Below are 15,653 nucleotides of genomic sequence, written 5' to 3' on the forward strand. Positions count from 1 at the left end.
TATAGCCCATATCGTACGGCATTCTATAGCGCGCCGTTTTTCATCATTTTTAAAGATTTGAAAAAATTACGAAATGACAATAACGAAAGGTTATAGCCCATGTTTTTTGAAATTTTGAAAAAAAAAGTTAGCCTCGTTTCTCATCATTTTGGACCATGGGCTATAGCCCATATCGTACGGCATACTATAGCGCGCCGTTTTTCATCATTTTTGAAGATTTGAAAAAAATGACGAAATGACAAAAACGAAAGGTTATAGCCCATGTTTTTTGAAATTTTGAAAAAAAAAGTTAGCCTCGTTTCTCATAATTTTGGACCATGGGCTATAGCCCATATCGTACGGCATACTATAGCGCGCCGTTTTTCATCATTTTTGAAGATTTGAAAAAAATGACAAAATGACAAAAACGAAAGGTTATAGCCCATGTTTTTTGAAATTTTGAAAAAAAAAGTTAGCCTCGTTTCTCATCATTTTGGACCATGGGCTATAGCCCATATCGTACGGCATACTATAGCGCGCCGTTTTTCATCATTTTTGAAGATTTGAAAAAAATGACAAAATGACAAAAACGAAAGGTTATAGCCCATGTTTTTTGAAATTTTGAAAAAAAAAGTTAGCCTCGTTTCTCATCATTTTGGACCATGGGCTATAGCCCATATCGTACGGCATACTATAGCGCGCCGTTTTTCATCATTTTTGAAGATTTGAAAAAAATGACGAAATGACAAAAACGAAAGGTTATAGCCCATGTTTTTTGAAATTTTGAAAAAAAAAGTTAGCCTCGTTTCTCATCATTTTGGACCATGGGCTATAGCCCATATCGTACGGCATTCTATAGCGCGCCGTTTTTCATCATTTTTAAAGATTTGAAAAAATTACGAAATGACAATAACGAAAGGTTATAGCCCATGTTTTTTGAAATTTTGAAAAAAAAAGTTAGCCTCGTTTCTCATCATTTTGGACCATGGGCTATAGCCCATATCGTACGGCATACTATAGCGCGCCGTTTTTCATCATTTTTGAAGATTTGAAAAAAATGACGAAATGACAAAAACGAAAGGTTATAGCCCATGTTTTTTGAAATTTTGAAAAAAAAAGTTAGCCTCGTTTCTCATAATTTTGGACCATGGGCTATAGCCCATATCGTACGGCATACTATAGCGCGCCGTTTTTCATCATTTTTGAAGATTTGAAAAAAATGACAAAATGACAAAAACGAAAGGTTATAGCCCATGTTTTTTGAAATTTTGAAAAAAAAAGTTAGCCTCGTTTCTCATCATTTTGGACCATGGGCTATAGCCCATATCGTACGGCATACTATAGCGCGCCGTTTTTCATCATTTTTGAAGATTTGAAAAAAATGACAAAATGACAAAAACGAAAGGTTATAGCCCATGTTTTTTGAAATTTTGAAAAAAAAAGTTAGCCTCGTTTCTCATCATTTTGGACCATGGGCTATAGCCCATATCGTACGGCATACTATAGCGCGCCGTTTTTCATCATTTTTGAAGATTTGAAAAAAATGACGAAATGACAAAAACGAAAGGTTATAGCCCATGTTTTTTGAAATTTTGAAAAAAAAAGTTAGCCTCGTTTCTCATCATTTTGGACCATGGGCTATAGCCCATATCGTACGGCATACTATAGCGCGCCGTTTTTCATAATTTTTGAAGATTTGAAAAAAATGACAAAATGACAAAAACGAAAGGTTATAGCCCATGTTTTTTGAAATTTTGAAAAAAAAAGTTAGCCTCGTTTCTCATCATTTTGGACCATGGGCTATAGCCCATATCGTACGGCATACTATAGCGCGCCGTTTTTCATCATTTTTGAAGATTTGAAAAAAATGACAAAATGACAAAAACGAAAGGTTATAGCCCATGTTTTTTGAAATTTTGAAAAAAAAAGTTAGCCTCGTTTCTCATCATTTTGGACCATGGGCTATAGCCCATATCGTACGGCATACTATAGCGCGCCGTTTTTCATCATTTTTTAAGATTTGAAAAAAATTACGAAATGACAAAAACGAAAGGTTATAGCCCATGTTTTTTGAAATTTTGAAAAAAAAAGTTAGCCTCGTTTCTCATCATTTTGGACCATGGGCTATAGCCCATATCGTACGGCATTCTATAGCGCGCCGTTTTTCATCATTTTTAAAGATTTGAAAAAATTACGAAATGACAATAACGAAAGGTTATAGCCCATGTTTTTTGAAATTTTGAAAAAAAAAGTTAGCCTCGTTTCTCATCATTTTGGACCATGGGCTATAGCCCATATCGTACGGCATACTATAGCGCGCCGTTTTTCATCATTTTTGAAGATTTGAAAAAAATGACGAAATGACAAAAACGAAAGGTTATAGCCCATGTTTTTTGAAATTTTGAAAAAAAAAGTTAGCCTCGTTTCTCATAATTTTGGACCATGGGCTATAGCCCATATCGTACGGCATACTATAGCGCGCCGTTTTTCATCATTTTTGAAGATTTGAAAAAAATGACAAAATGACAAAAACGAAAGGTTATAGCCCATGTTTTTTGAAATTTTGAAAAAAAAAGTTAGCCTCGTTTCTCATCATTTTGGACCATGGGCTATAGCCCATATCGTACGGCATACTATAGCGCGCCGTTTTTCATCATTTTTGAAGATTTGAAAAAAATGACAAAATGACAAAAACGAAAGGTTATAGCCCATGTTTTTTGAAATTTTGAAAAAAAAAGTTAGCCTCGTTTCTCATCATTTTGGACCATGGGCTATAGCCCATATCGTACGGCATACTATAGCGCGCCGTTTTTCATCATTTTTGAAGATTTGAAAAAAATGACAAAATGACAAAAACGAAAGGTTATAGCCCATGTTTTTTGAAATTTTGAAAAAAAAAGTTAGCCTCGTTTCTCATCATTTTGGACCATGGGCTATAGCCCATATCGTACGGCATACTATAGCGCGCCGTTTTTCATCATTTTTTAAGATTTGAAAAAAATTACGAAATGACAAAAACGAAAGGTTATAGCCCATGTTTTTTGAAATTTTGAAAAAAAAAGTTAGCCTCGTTTCTCATCATTTTGGACCATGGGCTATAGCCCATATCGTACGGCATTCTATAGCGCGCCGTTTTTCATCATTTTTAAAGATTTGAAAAAATTACGAAATGACAATAACGAAAGGTTATAGCCCATGTTTTTTGAAATTTTGAAAAAAAAAGTTAGCCTCGTTTCTCATCATTTTGGACCATGGGCTATAGCCCATATCGTACGGCATACTATAGCGCGCCGTTTTTCATCATTTTTGAAGATTTGAAAAAAATGACGAAATGACAAAAACGAAAGGTTATAGCCCATGTTTTTTGAAATTTTGAAAAAAAAAGTTAGCCTCGTTTCTCATAATTTTGGACCATGGGCTATAGCCCATATCGTACGGCATACTATAGCGCGCCGTTTTTCATCATTTTTGAAGATTTGAAAAAAATGACAAAATGACAAAAACGAAAGGTTATAGCCCATGTTTTTTGAAATTTTGAAAAAAAAAGTTAGCCTCGTTTCTCATCATTTTGGACCATGGGCTATAGCCCATATCGTACGGCATACTATAGCGCGCCGTTTTTCATCATTTTTGAAGATTTGAAAAAAATGACAAAATGACAAAAACGAAAGGTTATAGCCCATGTTTTTTGAAATTTTGAAAAAAAAAGTTAGCCTCGTTTCTCATCATTTTGGACCATGGGCTATAGCCCATATCGTACGGCATACTATAGCGCGCCGTTTTTCATCATTTTTGAAGATTTGAAAAAAATGACGAAATGACAAAAACGAAAGGTTATAGCCCATGTTTTTTGAAATTTTGAAAAAAAAAGTTAGCCTCGTTTCTCATCATTTTGGACCATGGGCTATAGCCCATATCGTACGGCATACTATAGCGCGCCGTTTTTCATCATTTTTGAAGATTTGAAAAAAATGACGAAATGACAAAAACGAAAGGTTATAGCCCATGTTTTTTGAAATTTTGAAAGAAAAAGTTAGCCTCGTTTCTAATCATTTTGGACCATGGGCTATAGCCCATATCGTACGGCATACTATAGCGCGCCGTTTTTCATCATTTTTGAAGATTTGAAAAAAATGACAAAATGACAAAAACGAAAGGTTATAGCCCATGTTTTTTGAAATTTTGAAAAAAAAAGTTAGCCTCGTTTCTCATCATTTTGGACCATGGGCTATAGCCCATATCGTACGGCATTCTATAGCGCGCCGTTTTCATCATTTTTAAAGATTTGAAAAAAATTACGAAATTACAAAAACGAAAGGTTATAGCCCATGTTTTTTGAAATTTTGAAAAAAAAAGTTAGCCTCGTTTCTCATCATTTTGGACCATGGGCTATAGCCCATATCGTACGGCATACTATAGCGCGCCGTTTTTCATCATTTTTGAAGATTTGAAAAAAATGACGAAATGACAAAAACGAAAGGTTATAGCCCATGTTTTTTGAAATTTTGAAAAAAAAAAGTTAGCCTCGTTTCTCATCATTTTGGACCATGGGCTATAGCCCATATCGTACGGCATACTATAGCGCGCCGTTTTTCATCATTTTTGAAGATTTGAAAAAAATGACAAAATGACAAAAACGAAAGGTTATAGCCCATGTTTTTTGAAATTTTGAAAAGAAAAGTTAGCCTCGTTTCTCATCATTTTGGACCATGGGCTATAGCCCATATCGTACGGCATACTATAGCGCGCCGTTTTTCATCATTTTTGAAGATTTGAAAAAAATGACGAAATGACAAAAACGAAAGGTTATAGCCCATGTTTTTTGAAATTTTGAAAAAAAAAGTTAGCCTCGTTTCTCATCATTTTGGACCATGGGCTATAGCCCATATCGTACGGCATACTATAGCGCGCCGTTTTTCATCATTTTTGAAGATTTGAAAAAAATGACAAAATGACAAAAACGAAAGGTTATAGCCCATGTTTTTTGAAATTTTGAAAAAAAAAGTTAGCCTCGTTTCTCATCATTTTGGACCATGGGCTATAGCCCATATCGTACGGCATACTATAGCGCGCCGTTTTTCATCATTTTTGAAGATTTGAAAAAAATGACAAAATGACAAAAACGAAAGGTTATAGCCCATGTTTTTTTAAATTTTGAAAAAAAAAGTTAGCCTCGTTTCTCATCATTTTGGACCATGGGCTATAGCCCATATCGTACGGCATACTATAGCGCGCCGTTTTTCATCATTTTTTAAGATTTGAAAAAAATTACGAAATGACAAAAACGAAAGGTTATAGCCCATGTTTTTTGAAATTTTGAAAAAAAAAGTTAGCCTCGTTTCTCATCATTTTGGACCATGGGCTATAGCCCATATCGTACGGCATACTATAGCGCGCCGTTTTTCATCATTTTTGAAGATTTGAAAAAAATGACGAAATGACAAAAACGAAAGGTTATAGCCCATGTTTTTTGAAATTTTGAAAAAAAAAGTTAGCCTCGTTTCTCATCATTTTGGACCATGGGCTATAGCCCATATCGTACGGCATACTATAGCGCGCCGTTTTTCATCATTTTTGAAGATTTGAAAAAAATGACAAAATGACAAAAACGAAAGGTTATAGCCCATGTTTTTTGAAATTTTGAAAAAAAAAGTTAGCCTCGTTTCTCATCATTTTGGACCATGGGCTATAGCCCATATCGTACGGCATTCTATAGCGCGCCGTTTTTCATCATTTTTAAAGATTTGAAAAAAATTACGAAATGACAAAAACGAAAGGTTATAGCCCATGTTTTTTTATTTTGGAAAAAAAAGTTAGCCTCGTTTCTCATCATTTTGGACCATGGGCTATAGCCCATATCGTACGGCATACTATAGCGCGCCGTTTTTCATCATTTTTGAAGATTTGAAAAAAATGACGAAATGACAAAAACGAAAGGTTATAGCCCATGTTTTTTGAAATTTTGAAAAAAAAAGTTAGCCTCGTTTCTCATCATTTTGGACCATGGGCTATAGCCCATATCGTACGGCATACTATAGCGCGCCGTTTTTCATCATTTTTGAAGATTTGAAAAAAATGACAAAATGACAAAAACGAAAGGTTATAGCCCATGTTTTTTGAAATTTTGAAAAAAAAAGTTAGCCTCGTTTCTCATTATTTTGGACCATGGGCTATAGCCCATATCGTACGGCATTCTATAGCGCGCCGTTTTTCATCATTTTTAAAGATTTGAAAAAATACGAAATGACAAAAACGAAAGGTTATAGCCCATGTTTTTTGAAATTTTGAAAAAAAAAGTTAGCCTCGTTTCTCATCATTTTGGACCATGGGCTATAGCCCATATCGTACGGCATACTATAGCGCGCCGTTTTTCATCATTTTTGAAGATTTGAAAAAAATGACGAAATGACAAAAACGAAAGGTTATAGCCCATGTTTTTTGAAATTTTGAAAAAAAAAGTTAGCCTCGTTTCTCATCATTTTGGACCATGGGCTATAGCCCATATCGTACGGCATACTATAGCGCGCCGTTTTTCATCATTTTTGAAGATTTGAAAAAAATGACAAAATGACAAAAACGAAAGGTTATAGCCCATGTTTTTTGAAATTTTGAAAAAAAAAGTTAGCCTCGTTTCTCATCATTTTGGACCATGGGCTATAGCCCATATCGTACGGCATACTATAGCGCGCCGTTTTTCATCATTTTTTAAGATTTGAAAAAAATGACGAAATGACAAAAACGAAAGGTTATAGCCCATGTTTTTTGAAATTTTGAAAAAAAAAGTTAGCCTCGTTTCTCATCATTTTGGACCATGGGCTATAGCCCATATCGTACGGCATACTATAGCGCGCCGTTTTTCATCATTTTTTGAAGATTTGAAAAAAATGACGAAATGACAAAAACGAAAGGTTATAGCCCATGTTTTTTGAAATTTTGAAAAAAAAAGTTAGCCTCGTTTCTCATCATTTTGGACCATGGGCTATAGCCCATATCGTACGGCATACTATAGCGCGCCGTTTTTCATCATTTTTGAAGATTTGAAAAAATGACGAAATGACAAAAACGAAAGGTTATAGCCCATGTTTTTTGAAATTTTGAAAAAAAAAGTTAGCCTCGTTTCTCATCATTTTGGACCATGGGCTATAGCCCATATCGTACGGCATACTATAGCGCGCCGTTTTTCATCATTTTTGAAGATTTGAAAAAAATGACGAAATGACAAAAACGAAAGGTTATAGCCCATGTTTTTTGAAATTTTGAAAAAAAAAGTTAGCCTCGTTTCTCATCATTTTGGACCATGGGCTATAGCCCATATCGTACGGCATACTATAGCGCGCCGTTTTTCATCATTTTTGAAGATTTGAAAAAAATGACAAAATGACAAAAACGAAATGTTATAGCCCATGTTTTTTGAAATTTTGAATAAAAAAGTTAGCCTCGTTTCTCATCATTTTGGACCATGGGCTATAGCCCATATCGTACGGCATACTATAGCGCGCCGTTTTTCATCATTTTTTAAGATTTGAAAAAAATTACGAAATGACAAAAACGAAAGGTTATAGCCCATGTTTTTTGAAATTTTGGAAAAAAAAGTTAGCCTCGTTTCTCATCATTTTGGACCATGGGCTATAGCCCATATCGTACGGCATACTATAGCGCGCCGTTTTTCATCATTTTTGAAGATTTGAAAAAAATGACGAAATGACAAAAACGAAAGGTTATAGCCCATGTTTTTTGAAATTTTGAAAAAAAAAGTTAGCCTCGTTTCTCATCATTTTGGACCATGGGCTATAGCCCATATCGTACGGCATACTATAGCGCGCCGTTTTTCATCATTTTTGAAGATTTGAAAAAAATGACAAAATGACAAAAACGAAAGGTTATAGCCCATGTTTTTTGAAATTTTGAAAAAAAAAGTTAGCCTCGTTTCTCATCATTTTGGACCATGGGCTATAGCCCATATCGTACGGCATTCTATAGCGCGCCGTTTTCATCATTTTTAAAGATTTGAAAAAAATTACGAAATGACAAAAACGAAAGGTTATAGCCCATGTTTTTTGAAATTTTGAAAAAAAAAGTTAGCCTCGTTTCTCATCATTTTGGACCATGGGCTATAGCCCATATCGTACGGCATACTATAGCGCGCCGTTTTTCATCATTTTTGAAGATTTGAAAAAAATGACGAAATGACAAAAACGAAAGGTTATAGCCCATGTTTTTTGAAATTTTGAAAAAAAAAGTTAGCCTCGTTTCTCATCATTTTGGACCATGGGCTATAGCCCATATCGTACGGCATACTATAGCGCGCCGTTTTTCATCATTTTTGAAGATTTGAAAAAAATGACAAAATGACAAAACGAAAGGTTATAGCCCATGTTTTTTGAAATTTTGAAAAAAAAAAGTTAGCCTCGTTTCTCATCATTTTGGACCATGGGCTATAGCCCATATCGTACGGCATTCTATAGCGCGCCGTTTTTCATCATTTTTAAAGATTTGAAAAAATTACGAAATGACAATAACGAAAGGTTATAGCCCATGTTTTTTGAAATTTTGAAAAAAAAAGTTAGCCTCGTTTCTCATCATTTTGGACCATGGGCTATAGCCCATATCGTACGGCATACTATAGCGCGCCGTTTTTCATCATTTTTGAAGATTTGAAAAAAATGACGAAATGACAAAAACGAAAGGTTATAGCCCATGTTTTTTGAAATTTTGAAAAGAAAAGTTAGCCTCGTTTCTCATAATTTTGGACCATGGGCTATAGCCCATATCGTACGGCATACTATAGCGCGCCGTTTTTCATCATTTTTGAAGATTTGAAAAAAATGACAAAATGACAAAAACGAAAGGTTATAGCCCATGTTTTTTGAAATTTTGAAAAAAAAAGTTAGCCTCGTTTCTCATCATTTTGGACCATGGGCTATAGCCCATATCGTACGGCATACTATAGCGCGCCGTTTTTCATCATTTTTGAAGATTTGAAAAAAATGACAAAATGACAAAAACGAAAGGTTATAGCCCATGTTTTTTGAAATTTTGAAAAAAAAAGTTAGCCTCGTTTCTCATCATTTTGGACCATGGGCTATAGCCCATATCGTACGGCATACTATAGCGCGCCGTTTTTCATCATTTTTGAAGATTTGAAAAAAATGACGAAATGACAAAAACGAAAGGTTATAGCCCATGTTTTTTGAAATTTTGAAAAAAAAAGTTAGCCTCGTTTCTCATCATTTTGGACCATGGGCTATAGCCCATATCGTACGGCATACTATAGCGCGCCGTTTTTCATCATTTTTTGAAGATTTGAAAAAAATGACGAAATGACAAAAACGAAAGGTTATAGCCCATGTTTTTTGAAATTTTGAAAAAAAAAAGTTAGCCTCGTTTTTCATCATTTTTGAAGATTTGGAAAAAATGACAAAATGACAAAAACGAAAGGTTATAGCCCATGTTTTTTGAAATTTTGAAAAAAAAAGTTAGCCTCGTTTCTCATCATTTTGGACCATGGGCTATAGCCCATATCGTACGGCATACTATAGCGCGCCGTTTTTCATCATTTTTGAAGATTTGAAAAAAATGACGAAATAACAAAAACGAAAGGTTATAGCCCATGTTTTTTGAAATTTTGAAAAAAAAAGTTAGCCTCGTTTCTCATCATTTTGGACCATGGGCTATAGCCCATATCGTACGGCATACTATAGCGCGCCGTTTTTCATCATTTTTGAAGATTTGAAAAAAATGACGAAATGACAAAAACGAAAGGTTATAGCCCATGTTTTTTGAAATTTTGAAAAAAAAAGTTAGCCTCGTTTCTCATCATTTTGGACCATGGGCTATAGCCCATATCGTACGGCATACTATAGCGCGCCGTTTTTCATCATTTTTGAAGATTTGAAAAAAATGACGAAATGACAAAAACGAAAGGTTATAGCCCATGTTTTTTGAAATTTTGAAAAAAAAAGTTAGCCTCGTTTCTCATCATTTTGGACCATGGGCTATAGCCCATATCGTACGGCATACTATAGCGCGCCGTTTTTCATCATTTTTGAAGATTTGAAAAAAATGACAAAATGACAAAAACGAAAGGTTATAGCCCATGTTTTTTGAAATTTTGAAAAAAAAAGTTAGCCTCGTTTCTCATCATTTTGGACCATGGGCTATAGCCCATATCGTACGGCATTCTATAGCGCGCCGTTTTTCATCATTTTTAAAGATTTGAAAAAAATTACGAAATGACAAAAACGAAAGGTTATAGCCCATGTTTTTTGAAATTTTGGAAAAAAAAGTTAGCCTCGTTTCTCATCATTTTGGACCATGGGCTATAGCCCATATCGTACGGCATACTATAGCGCGCCGTTTTTCATCATTTTTGAAGATTTGAAAAAAATGACGAAATGACAAAAACGAAAGGTTATAGCCCATGTTTTTTGAAATTTTGAAAAAAAAAGTTAGCCTCGTTTCTCATCATTTTGGACCATGGGCTATAGCCCATATCGTACGGCATACTATAGCGCGCCGTTTTTCATCATTTTTGAAGATTTGAAAAAAATTACAAAATGACAAAAACGAAAGGTTATAGCCCATGTTTTTTGAAATTTTGAAAAAAAAAGTTAGCCTCGTTTCTCATTATTTTGGACCATGGGCTATAGCCCATATCGTACGGCATTCTATAGCGCGCCGTTTTTCATCATTTTTAAAGATTTGAAAAAAATACGAAATGACAAAAACGAAAGGTTATAGCCCATGTTTTTTGAAATTTTGAAAAAAAAAGTTAGCCTCGTTTCTCATCATTTTGGACCATGGGCTATAGCCCATATCGTACGGCATACTATAGCGCGCCGTTTTTCATCATTTTTGAAGATTTGAAAAAAATGACGAAATGACAAAAACGAAAGGTTATAGCCCATGTTTTTTGAAATTTTGAAAAAAAAAGTTAGCCTCGTTTCTCATCATTTTGGACCATGGGCTATAGCCCATATCGTACGGCATACTATAGCGCGCCGTTTTTCATCATTTTTGAAGATTTGAAAAAAATGACAAAATGACAAAAACGAAAGGTTATAGCCCATGTTTTTTGAAATTTTGAAAAAAAAAGTTAGCCTCGTTTCTCATCATTTTGGACCATGGGCTATAGCCCATATCGTACGGCATACTATAGCGCGCCGTTTTTCATCATTTTTGAAGATTTGAAAAAAATGACAAAATGACAAAAACGAAAGGTTATAGCCCATGTTTTTTGAAATTTTGAAAAAAAAAGTTAGCCTCGTTTCTCATCATTTTGGACCATGGGCTATAGCCCATATCGTACGGCATACTATAGCGCGCCGTTTTTCATCATTTTTTAAGATTTGAAAAAAATTACGAAATGACAAAAACGAAAGGTTATAGCCCATGTTTTTTGAAATTTTGAAAAAAAAAGTTAGCCTCGTTTCTCATCATTTTGGACCATGGGCTATAGCCCATATCGTACGGCATACTATAGCGCGCCGTTTTTCATCATTTTTTGAAGATTTGAAAAAAATGACGAAATGACAAAAACGAAAGGTTATAGCCCATGTTTTTTGAAATTTTGAAAAAAAAAGTTAGCCTCGTTTTTCATCATTTTTGAAGATTTGGAAAAAATGACAAAATGACAAAAACGAAAGGTTATAGCCCATGTTTTTTGAAATTTTGAAAAAAAAAGTTAGCCTCGTTTCTCATCATTTTGGACCATGGGCTATAGCCCATATCGTACGGCATACTATAGCGCGCCGTTTTTCATCATTTTTGAAGATTTGAAAAAAATGACGAAATAACAAAAACGAAAGGTTATAGCCCATGTTTTTTGAAATTTTGAAAAAAAAAGTTAGCCTCGTTTCTCATCATTTTGGACCATGGGCTATAGCCCATATCGTACGGCATACTATAGCGCGCCGTTTTTCATCATTTTTGAAGATTTGAAAAAAATGACGAAATGACAAAAACGAAAGGTTATAGCCCATGTTTTTTGAAATTTTGAAAAAAAAAGTTAGCCTCGTTTCTCATCATTTTGGACCATGGGCTATAGCCCATATCGTACGGCATACTATAGCGCGCCGTTTTTCATCATTTTTGAAGATTTGAAAAAAATGACGAAATGACAAAAACGAAAGGTTATAGCCCATGTTTTTTGAAATTTTGAAAAAAAAAGTTAGCCTCGTTTCTCATCATTTTGGACCATGGGCTATAGCCCATATCGTACGGCATACTATAGCGCGCCGTTTTTCATCATTTTTGAAGATTTGAAAAAAATGACAAAATGACAAAAACGAAAGGTTATAGCCCATGTTTTTTGAAATTTTGAAAAAAAAAGTTAGCCTCGTTTCTCATCATTTTGGACCATGGGCTATAGCCCATATCGTACGGCATTCTATAGCGCGCCGTTTTTCATCATTTTTAAAGATTTGAAAAAAATTACGAAATGACAAAAACGAAAGGTTATAGCCCATGTTTTTTGAAATTTTGGAAAAAAAAGTTAGCCTCGTTTCTCATCATTTTGGACCATGGGCTATAGCCCATATCGTACGGCATACTATAGCGCGCCGTTTTTCATCATTTTTGAAGATTTGAAAAAAATGACGAAATGACAAAAACGAAAGGTTATAGCCCATGTTTTTTGAAATTTTGAAAAAAAAAGTTAGCCTCGTTTCTCATCATTTTGGACCATGGGCTATAGCCCATATCGTACGGCATACTATAGCGCGCCGTTTTTCATCATTTTTGAAGATTTGAAAAAAATTACAAAATGACAAAAACGAAAGGTTATAGCCCATGTTTTTTGAAATTTTGAAAAAAAAAGTTAGCCTCGTTTCTCATTATTTTGGACCATGGGCTATAGCCCATATCGTACGGCATTCTATAGCGCGCCGTTTTTCATCATTTTTAAAGATTTGAAAAAAATACGAAATGACAAAAACGAAAGGTTATAGCCCATGTTTTTTGAAATTTTGAAAAAAAAAGTTAGCCTCGTTTCTCATCATTTTGGACCATGGGCTATAGCCCATATCGTACGGCATACTATAGCGCGCCGTTTTTCATCATTTTTGAAGATTTGAAAAAAATGACGAAATGACAAAAACGAAAGGTTATAGCCCATGTTTTTTGAAATTTTGAAAAAAAAAGTTAGCCTCGTTTCTCATCATTTTGGACCATGGGCTATAGCCCATATCGTACGGCATACTATAGCGCGCCGTTTTTCATCATTTTTGAAGATTTGAAAAAAATGACAAAATGACAAAAACGAAAGGTTATAGCCCATGTTTTTTGAAATTTTGAAAAAAAAAGTTAGCCTCGTTTCTCATCATTTTGGACCATGGGCTATAGCCCATATCGTACGGCATTCTATAGCGCGCCGTTTTTCGTCATTTTTAAAGATTTGAAAAAAATGACGAAATGACAAAAACGAAAGGTTATAGCCCATGTTTTTTGAAATTTTGAAAAAAAAAGTTAGCCTCGTTTCTCATCATTTTGGACCATGGGCTATAGCCCATATCGTACGGCATTCTATAGCGCGCCGTTTTTCATCATTTTTAAAGATTTGAAAAAATTACGAAATGACAAAAACGAAAGGTTATAGCCCATGTTTTTTGAAATTTTGAAAAAAAAAGTTAGCCTCGTTTCTCATCATTTTGGACCATGGGCTATAGCCCATATCGTACGGCATACTATAGCGCGCCGTTTTTCATCATTTTTGAAGATTTGAAAAAAATGACGAAATGACAAAAACGAAAGGTTATAGCCCATGTTTTTTGAAATTTTGAAAAAAAAAGTTAGCCTCGTTTCTCATCATTTTGGACCATGGGCTATAGCCCATATCGTACGGCATACTATAGCGCGCCGTTTTTCATCATTTTTGAAGATTTGAAAAAAATGACAAAATGACAAAAACGAAAGGTTATAGCCCATGTTTTTTGAAATTTTGAAAAAAAAAGTTAGCCTCGTTTCTCATTATTTTGGACCATGGGCTATAGCCCATATCGTACGGCATTCTATAGCGCGCCGTTTTTCATCATTTTTAAAGATTTGAAAAAAATACGAAATGACAAAAACGAAAGGTTATAGCCCATGTTTTTTGAAATTTTGAAAAAAAAAGTTAGCCTCGTTTCTCATTATTTTGGACCATGGGCTATAGCCCATATCGTACGGCATTCTATAGCGCGCCGTTTTTCATCATTTTTAAAGATTTGAAAAAAATACGAAATGACAAAAACGAAAGGTTATAGCCCATGTTTTTTGAAATTTTGAAAAAAAAAGTTAGCCTCGTTTCTCATCATTTTGGACCATGGGCTATAGCCCATATCGTACGGCATACTATAGCGCGCCGTTTTTCATCCTTTTTGAAGATTTGAAAAAAATGACGAAATGACAAAAACGAAAGGTTATAGCCCATGTTTTTTGAAATTTTGAAAAAAAAAGTTAGCCTCGTTTCTCATCATTTTGGACCATGGGCTATAGCCCATATCGTACGGCATACTATAGCGCGCCGTTTTTCATCATTTTTGAAGATTTGAAAAAAATGACAAAATGACAAAAACGAAAGGTTATAGCCCATGTTTTTTGAAATTTTGGAAAAAAAAGTTAGCCTCGTTTCTCATCATTTTGGACCATGGGCTATAGCCCATATCGTACGGCATTCTATAGCGCGCCGTTTTTCATCATTTTTAAAGATTTGAAAAAAATTACGAAATGACAAAAACGAAAGGTTATAGCCCATGTTTTTTGAAATTTTGGAAAAAAAAGTTAGCCTCGTTTCTCATCATTTTGGACCATGGGCTATAGCCCATATCGTACGGCATTCTATAGCGCGCCGTTTTTCATCATTTTTGAAGATTTGAAAAAAATGACGAAATGACAAAAACGAAAGGTTATAGCCCATGTTTTTTGAAATTTTGAAAAAAAAAGTTAGCCTCGTTTCTCATCATTTTGGACCATGGGCTATAGCCCATATCGTACGGCATACTATAGCGCGCCGTTTTTCATCATTTTTGAAGATTTGAAAAAAATGACGAAATGACAAAAACGAAAGGTTAAAGCCCATGTTTTTTGAAATTTTGAAAAAAAAAGTTAGCCTCGTTTCTCATTATTTTGGACCATGGGCTATAGCCCATATCGTACGGCATTCTATAGCGCGCCGTTTTTCATCATTTTTGAAGATTTGAAAAAAATGACAAAATGACAAAAACGAAAGGTTATAGCCCATGTTTTTTGAAATTTTGAAAAAAAAAGTTAGCCTCGTTTCTCATTATTTTGGACCATGGGCTATAGCCCATATCGTACGGCATACTATAGCGCGCCGTTTTTCATCATTTTTGAAGATTTGAAAAAAATGACGAAATGACAAAAACGAAAGGTTATAGCCCATGTTTTTTGAAATTTTGAAAAAAAAAGTTAGCCTCGTTTCTCATCATTTTGGACCATGGGCTATAGCCCATATCGTACGGCATACTATAGCGCGCCGTTTTTCATCATTTTTGAAGATTTGAAAAAAATGACAAAATGACAAAAACGAAAGGTTATAGCCCATGTTTTTTGAAATTTTGAAAAAAAAAGTTAGCCTCGTTTCTCATCATTTTGGACCATGGGCTATAGCCCATATCGTACGGCATACTATAGCGCGCCGTTTTTCATCATTTTTGAAGATTTGAAAAAAATGACGA

The sequence above is a fragment of the Protomyctophum bolini genome (genome assembly GCF_963924005.1).
Source record: "Protomyctophum bolini genome assembly, chromosome: 21".
Taxonomy (NCBI): domain Eukaryota; kingdom Metazoa; phylum Chordata; class Actinopteri; order Myctophiformes; family Myctophidae; genus Protomyctophum; species Protomyctophum bolini.